Source organism: Arachis hypogaea, chromosome 1 (genome assembly GCF_003086295.3).
Source record: "Arachis hypogaea cultivar Tifrunner chromosome 1, arahy.Tifrunner.gnm2.J5K5, whole genome shotgun sequence".
Lineage (NCBI taxonomy): Eukaryota > Viridiplantae > Streptophyta > Magnoliopsida > Fabales > Fabaceae > Arachis > Arachis hypogaea.
Genome location: NC_092036.1, coordinates 99036714 through 99046696, shown reverse-complemented (window position 1 = coordinate 99046696; position 9983 = coordinate 99036714).

Genomic DNA, 9983 nt, shown 5'->3' with positions numbered 1-9983 from the left:
ATCAATTGGCTCATTTAAAATTATAATATTAAAAAGTTTTAAGAGTTAAATCAAAATTCTAACTATAATATATACTTCCTTCACTTTCAATGCAATTCATGCTAAAAAATAAAAGCTCATTTATTATTATTATTATTATTATTATTATTATTATTATTATTATAAGTTTCTTGAATTCAATATTAAATAATAGTATAATTAAAATTATATATTAACAATTAATAAGTTATATTTTGAATTAGCTAGCATATATGTAAGGAATAATTGTTTGTGGGGTGGGGGGGTTGGGACTTCTCACTATTTGTGTGAGTTAGTGTTTTGTTTGATACATGAAAATGGAGGAAAGAGAAAAGAGATGTTTTTGTTTGTTGTTCTTTTGATGAGGTCTATGGAGAGTAGCTGTCATTTTCCAACTACATATAAATAGAACCCTTTCTCTCTCTCTTTACATTACATTACTACTAATAGCTTCAAATTTAATGACCCACTTCAATTAGATCCTTCTTCTTATTTTTTTTTCCATTTTTTTTTCTTTAACTAAAAAATACCTAATATAGTTGATGTGTTTGTGCATTATTCATCATCAATCATCACGACAGTTTTGTTTGTTCCTTAATTAGTAGAATTTAGAAAGTTATTAATTGCTTTAACCACCTGAAAACTAGTCATTGTAATAATATGCCGCTAAACTCAAAAAAGTTAGATCTTATCAGAAAGTTTGATCTGTCTAAATCAATTTAGCTTGTAATCTACTACCCTTCCTTTTTGAGTCAACTACGTGACTAGATTGATAGATAGATTTGAAACCTCGTTGTTAAATTGTGCGTGCTATATAATAATAATAATAATAATTGTAGAAATTAAAATGGGTCATTTTGATATATCTATATTATGATAATGATTAAGGTTATTATAGTATTTTAAAAAATATTATTAAAATTAAAATAATATTTTTTTATTGTTTATTAATAACGTTATTTAAAAAATATGATTAAAATATAAAAAAATATAATTATAATATTAACAATACTTTATAACTACTATAGTCCTATGAACATAGTGATACTAAGATTTATCGATTAAAATAGCCATGTTATTGGATCACTTTTGACTTTTATAGTTTTATTGGTTGCTATCCCCATTCCACAACTATAGGTATAGTATTAGCACTTAGGTTGCGTAGGCTTTCAAACTAAGTCAACCCTATATTATATTGTTTCATTGTTTATCATTGTAGTTATAATATAATTATTTATATGTACTTATTAGTTTAAACTTTTTAAAAATTGATTTTATGATATGATATTAAAATTTATGATAAAAAATTAAAATTCAGTTTTTATTAATCTCCAAAAAAGAAAAAAAGGTTTAAGATAAAAAAGAGTGGTTCAATACTACTAATTAAAACATAATAAACTTTAATGACATCTAAAAATGCGGTATATTTGACTGTTTTTTTATATGAAAATTATTGTTGTGTTATTTTCAGTTATGAAAAAATAGTGTGTTTTAATTTAGTATGAAGGTAATCATAAATTAAAGGATTTAATTTGTACATTTAACAAACAAATAAACACTAAAATACAAATTAGATGGTAGGTTTTATGTTTAAAAATTTTAAAAAATTAAAGTTCACAAATTAGATGATAGATTTTGTGTCACTTTACAAATCGAAAAATAGGTTTCGTATTTTAAAAATTAAAAAAAGAGATTAAATTTCACAAATTAAAAGATCAAATTTATAATTTCCGTATAAAAAAAATCAAAATTCACATATTATTAAAAAACACTTCTATAAACCTAATATCAAATTAAAAATTCGGTATATTTAGCTTCAAAAAGATGGTATACTGTGTATATTCTCAAATATAGTTAGCTGCAAAATAGAGATTATATTTAGCTTTCTGAATTAGCTCCTCCTTTTCTCCAATAGGTAGAGCGTAATAATAATCTTAGGTTCCTTAGGAAAGATCATTTATGCAATGAAAAATGTTAGAAATTAATTTTTTTATTAATTTTATCTAATACTTTTTTTTAAGATAAATGACATTAACAAATTAATCGGCTTTCAATATGACACCAATATCTTAAAACAAATCACTTTATTTATATATATATCCTAAAATAAATTTATATAAATCGAATTAACTCGGTTTTGCAATGTAAATTTATTATATATGCTATATCAATAGTAAATTGAATAAACTTGATTCGATTTACTACGTCTGCAGTATATATATGTAAATCGAATTTAATTGATTTGATTTAATACTAATACAGAATTTTGATATCTAAAGTTTATAAAAGATAGTAAACTCAATAATCTATTGCAGTACAAAATCGAATTAAGCTAGTTCGATTTATTATATATGTGTTGTTCAGTAGTAAATCAAATCTAATTAATTCAATTTACATTGAAAAAAGTATAAATCGAATCTAATTAATTCAATTTACATAGAATTATTCAGGACATGCTTGTAACAAAAATCAAAATAGGGCATTAATATAATTTTGAAACTAAAATAATTTACTAGTGTATTTTATCCTTATTTTTGTATTATAGAATTTAAAATTTTAATTTTAATTTTAATTTTTAACGTTTAAAGTTAATCAAGTATTAACTAAAAATAATAAACTTATTGATTATATAGCTTTGCTCATATATGGGGAAAAATTTCAAATATTTTTAGAACACTGGTATTTCAATAATTTTAGTTGTTAATTTTAATTATAAAAAATATATTATATATATAATACATATTAATTAAAATTATTTATTGAAATTACTAAAACATCGATGTTCCAGAAATATTTAAAAATTTTTCGATAATTTAACCAGCAATAAGCAAGCCTAAGTTCTGTATATATAGGAACTAGAATAGGCTGAATTAAGCTATTCCAAATTTTTCTGCCTTTCACATTGTGAGAAATTAAAACATATTGATATTGTCTCTCTTTGTTTATATGTTTGGGAAATCTGAAGAACCAATGGAACAGCTCTTGAGCATGGATTTTACCTAAAGTTTATACCAAGCGGATAAAAGTAACTTTCATGATGGTCGATTATATTGTAATACTATTTTTTTGGTGGTAAAAATATGTTACTTTGTTTTACAATAATGTTATTTCAACATTTAAAAATTAGTGACATCTAAGATCCAATTAATTATTAAGAAAAAAGAGTTTGAGAGAGAATGAAAATAGGCTATAAAATCTAACTATTATGAAATTAATGTGTCAGCATAGAATAAAATATTTAAAAGACTCACTTAAATAAAGATACTAAAAACGTCTTTTTATAAAGGTGTTTTTGAATAATTAAAATTTAACACATATAATTGATTAAATCATATTATTTTTATCAAAATTAGGCTAGACAAATTGATTTGACGGAAAAATAGTGAATTAAATCTTGAACTGGTCTACATTAATATTATTTTTTTATAAAAAATGACTACAATACCCTATTATAGAAAATGACTAAAATACTTCTATTATATATTAATTTTGAGAATCCTAAATTTTAGTCTTTTATTTTTTTATCGTAGGGTTAGGATTTAGAATTTTAAAAATTATATATATATATATATATATATATATATATATATATATATATAATAAGAGTATTTTAATCATTCTCTATAATAAGAGTATTGTAGTTATTTTTTATAAAAAAATAATATTAATTTAAACCAGTTCAAGATTTGATTCACCATTTTTTTGCTTAAATCAATTTGTCTAGCCTAATTTTAACAAAAATAACATGATTTAATCGATTATATATATTAAATTTTAATTACTGAACAACATCTTTTAAAAAAAGATATTTTAGGCATCTTTATCTGAGTGACTCTCAATATCTAAATGTTGAAAAACCATTTTTTTAATATAACATTCAAAACTTTCTAAATTTGAATTATTCTATTATTTCTTTATCTAGTTTTCATTTTTAAATGTTTAATATAATGTAAAGTACAAATAACAGAAACCCTTTTATATATATAACCAATTTAAGTTGATTGAATAGTAAATTTTTGTATCTACTGAAATAAATGTCGAAAATTTAAATTTTATTTTATGTATACAATAATTTAGGCTGCGTTTGGTTCTTTAAACAGGACAAGACACTAAGACCCAGTTTGAGTAAACAACTTAATTAAACTCATTTGAAAAAATACTTTAAACAATAAATATTTATATTAAAAGTAAATTTTAAATAAGTTATTTTGTATTTGATTTTTCAGTTCTAAAAGTGCTTATTTTAAAAGAAGAGTGATAAAAAGCTATTTATTATGAGAGAAGTCATTTTTTTTAACTTCTCTATCAGCACTAAAATAGCTTTTTAGAAAGCTGCAATTTGATTTTGAAAATTATAGTAGACATTAATACTATACCTTTTCATAAGTTAAAAATAAAAAAAATAACTTATAAATCTATCCAAACGGACCCTAAGAATAAGACACAAAGGACAAATACACAAAAATTAGTATTCTTATATTTTGTTTGGTCATAAATTATAACAAATTTTAAAAGTCTAATTTATTTTCATTTTTTTCATTAAAAAATTTAGGAAAAAATATAATAATAACAAATTAACAAGAATAATGAAAGAAAAAATAAATTATATTTCTTGTTAGTATTTTTGTGTTATTTCTGTCAGAATATATATAAAATACACTAATACCGTATCTCTAATATATATTTCTATCTATGTCTTATTTGTCAACTACGATTTCATCTGTCTGTGTTCCTATTTTATTGTCGTATGCCTGTAGAGTATAAACAAAAGCAGTCTAATACCGATAGACCATGAAGTTTGGGTTGGCGATAAATTAATATTGAATTTCGTTAGGGAGCTAATGAAATATTTGTACAATGTGTACAATGAACTATTTATTTGGTCCAATATGAATTAAAAAATGAACATCCAGAATAAAATACAACTAATTTTTCATACACAATACATTCATATTATCCAAAATAACCATCCGGATACCAAAAATAATAAACATATGATATCCTACTGAATCGAACATCTCTAAACTCCCATTGTACATATTATACAAATATTCTATTTACTCCTTATACTTCCTCGTTAATATTTAACTTGCGGAAAAGTGAAGTACCATGGAAAACCAAAATGAGCACATGTACGTACCTTTGTCTCCCTATACGTACTATATATGTTTCTTGTATGAAAAATAATGGTAATGCTAGCTAGCTAGTAGTCACAACTCACATATATAATGTTGCTTTGGAATCTCTAAGCTACGAATTCAACAGAGGAATCCAAGCTAGCTAGAAGGAATAGCATTCCTGAAATAATGACCTTTCAAATAAAAAAAAGTGATTTAATTTCTTTTTCTATACAAATGGCTACTTGCCTCTTGATGTTTCTAGAGCAAGCATTTCGGAATTACTTCAACAACACGATCAACATCAATGACTCATTCAAACTTGTATAAACACAACATACAACTTCAATTCTTTATATTTTTTCACCATTGGAAAAAAAAATTTATAAAGATGAAGATTGCAAGAAACGAAAATGAAAGAATAATGATATATATGCATGTGAAAGGGTAGTAGGGTGTGAGTGTGATGATGTGAAATGTGAAGAAAATTGTGAAAGGGTGGCCATTAATTTCTCTTGATTGCACCGTTTAGGAGATACATAGAAACCTTGTTGATATGATAGGTATGTAGAGTTGTCTGGGAAGGGTGCGCGCAACGCAACAACAACATTGAACCGTGTCTTTCGTACATAACAATAATGTTCATAACTTCAATTCACATCTTTTTCTTCGTTCAAATTTAAGGTTCAAATTAAACTTCACATACATCTTTATTATTTTGTTGTCGGGGTCACTTATGAAAAATTCAAAATTCAAAATGCATAAGCTACTGTTGTGTATACACTAATGTGACCTTTATAGCTTTTATGTTATTCCAAAAAAAAAAATGGTACGTGTAGAATAAAAAATATTGGCCACCAAATTAATTATATTCTATATGCAACCAAGAGGTAACGAGACAAAAAATAAACAAAATCGTTTAATTATAATCACTTTTTGAATAATATGTTTGAAAAACTGCTCTTGGGATCACGAAGCACAAACCAAAACCTGATTATTCGGAGTTCAGACACATTTTGGTTGATTTTTTATTGATATGTTTTTGATTTTCTAGTATTGTTGATTATATTCACATTTTTTTAATTACATAATCATACTTGTTTAAGCAAGTATATATAATAAAAAGGGAATCACTTAAATAAAGATGTTAAAAACATCTTTTTTAAAAGATATTTTTTAATAATTCAAATTTAACACATATAACCGATTAAACTATGTTATTTTTATTAAAATTAGATCGGACAAATTAATTTAGGCAAAAAACAAATAAATTAAATTTTGAACAAATCTAAATTAATATTTTTAATAAAAAATTACTTCAATATTCTTATTATAAAAAGTTAACTAAAATACCTTTATTATATATATATATATATATTAATTTTAAAATTTTAAATTCTAACCCTATGACGATGGAGATGAAAAAGACTAAAATTTAAAATTTTCAAAATTAATATATATAATAGGAGTATTTTAGTCATTTTCTATAATAGGAATATTGTAGTCATTTTTTATAAAAATAATATTAATTTAGATTAATTCAAAATTTGATTCATTATTTTTTTGATCAAATTAATTTGTCTGACCTAATTTTAACAAAAATAATATGATTTAATCGATTATATTTATTAAATTTTAATTATTAAAAAATATCCTAAAAAAACGTTTTAGATGTGTTTATCTAAATGACTTTCTAATAAAAAGAAGTTTGAGATATTAAAAATGTATTTCTATATGTGGTGATAGATTAGTAGTTAATTTTTTTTGTATAAATAATATAATTGTATTAGTAAATAATAGTAATAGAGCATAAAGAATTATAGCTAGCCATCAGAATTGATTAGTCCACACAGCTTTGTGATTAATCTTATGTGTATATATCTCGTTTGATTATGGAATTCTGTGTGTACACACTCTCGTTAATCTTTCTCCTTTTCGAATACGTTTTAGTTTTTCACATTATTAGCTTTTCAAATTTGTTAAAGATTATTTTAGAAAAAAAAAGCTATATGCACAAAATTAATTGTTGGCAATTAAAAAATAGTTTATGCGGAACAATAATTATTTTTATGAATGACGAGTTTTTACTCTATACTTATTTGAAATTTGCAAATAAATATTTATGAAAAAATATTTCAGAGCTAATAAAATTTATTATTTTTAACCAGCATTTTTAGTTATCAGTCTAATTTTTTTAGTCTAGTAAGTTAACTTACTTTTAATTTACATTTCTAAAAATTTCTGATTAACTGCTAGCGAAAAATAATAAATTCTACTGGTTTCTAGTATTTTTTTATGGAATATTTAATATAAAAATTAAAAAAGAAAAAAAAAGTTGATCGAAGACTGACTATTTAAAGTTTTGAATATATATTGTGTGAAAAAAATTTCTTAATATTTTTAACCATGTTCTTTTTTAACGAGTATATATATATATATATATATATATATATATATATATATATATATATATATATATATATATATATATATATATATATATATATATATTTGTTCATGGTATCCTCCAATCCGATAGGATATGAGCTTTATTTAAGAGTTTGTCGCTGACCAATGAGTTGCTGCATGCATAAGGTGGAATTCAAACCCTCGATACTTATTTAAGTGGACGAATGAGCTGACCACTCTACCAACCTAAGTTGGTTTTTTTAACGAGTATATATCATTGGACATCCATCAGCTAAATCTATAATATTCACTCGTTGTTTTTTTAATATGCGCATCATTGGACTATTTCTGGACTATTTCTGGAATATTAAGATTTAAACTTCAGATCATTGTAAGAGGCCTATTGCATACCCAAAAAGAAAAAGAAGCCCATTTTCAGGGATCTCTTTTTGCACTGACGGATTATTGTGACTTGGGCTTTAATTTCTTAGGCCCATACTAAACACCGATTGCTAAGGAGAGTAAAATGACAAAAATACACGCAACTATACAAGAGTGTATGTGACTAACCAATTTGGATTGTCAAGTAGTTAGTTAAGTAAGTGTTGTGGTCGAATTTTGCTTTGTATATCCATATGAAGTAATCTATTGGTTGGAGACAAACTCTTAAACGATGGATTAAAGGATATCGTAGGAAAAAGAATGTCTATAAATTTGGAATTGCATAAAACCTTTATTAAGAGTTTGATTGGTTGTGAAGATAAAATTGAGAGAAAGAAAATGAAAAGTAAAAAAAATAAAAAAAATAGGTAAGAGAAAAAAATAATAAAAAAATTTAAAAGTTTATAAATTGACATATACAATCTTATAGCAAAATAACATATAAATGTTATGAGAGAAGGCATAATTATCATTTAAGTTATATTTAGCTCTTTAAAAAAAATGTTATTTATTATTTTTTATTATTACTTTTAGTTATTAACTCAATTATTTTAGTTTAATAATCCAACAACATATTTTAATTCACATTTTTAAATATTAATAAATAATTAATAACAGAGATAATAAACTCTGATAATTCTCTAATATTTTTTCCTAATAATTTTAGTTCCTTGACGGCAAAAATTATTTGGAGTTGAGTCCTACAGACATTTCACCTCTTGTTTTTTCGTTTTTTGCAACCAAACCATAAAAAATGTCATTTTTATTTTTTAATATTCTTTCTCCTTTTTTCTATTGAAACAACCAGAGAGTAGACGTAGAAGAAATAGAATTAATGAAAACAAAAGAGCAGATAGAGGAAAGAAATAAAATAAAAAATTGCATGAGAGCCACGAGGAAACAAAACATATATATAATCAAATTGCCAAATCACCCAATAATCCCTATCAACTATTATTGATATTGAGTACCAAAATAACTGATTACAAACCATGCAACGTTTTCCACATGGTGTAATTTTTCAGTTGCCGCGTGATGATGTGAAAATTGTAAAATTTATTTCCAAGAAAGTAAATGGTTTTTTTTTTTTTAAATTGAAACTAATTATGTTCACAATTTCTAGAAAAATAAGTTAAAGTATGTACAACTAAAAAATAAAGTAAAAATACATAAAATAAGAAAATTACATATCTAACACAATATTAAAACATTAAATTTATAAATATTTTATTTTTTATTTTTTTTATTTTTTTCATTTTTTCTGATATAAATAATTAAAATGAATATTTTACTCGACCCTGATAATTATTTCGAAAGAATTACAAAATTTTTGACAAAAAATATTCAACCTAATTCCTTATTTTTTTTGAATTAATTAATTTTTGTGTCAATTAATTTTTTTAACATAAAAATTAATCAATTCCATAAAAATAAAATTCAAGAATTAAATTAAATATTCTTTTGTTTATCAAAAATTTTATTATATTTTAAAATAATTATCAAGAACAGTTTAAGATTTTTTCTATTTAGTTGAATATGTAACATTATCCCGACAGACATTGGCCCCCCACGGTCCCTACCCCTCATTTATATGCGGCGAATTAATGTGAGTTTTTTTTTGGTGACTAATTAATGTGAGTTTGTTTATTAACATTTTTATTATATATTTCTGCTTCTGCATTTAAAAAGACCCTGAGATATAAAAATTAGTATGTGTATGACAAATCAGTATGAGTATGTAACCTTTTTGGACTCGATTTCTATGTCCTTTCTCAGAATGGTAATCTAACTTGATAATTTTAAGATTGAGCCATTTTTACAATTTAAAAATAGATTAATAATTTTTAATATTTTGATCTAATATTTAAATTTAAATATTTTTTATTTTATTTTATTTAAATAAGATAAAATAATAACAGTTTAAATTGATTTTATAATCTTTAACTAATATTTAAATTTAAATATTTTTTATTTTAATTAGATAAGATAAAATGAGTC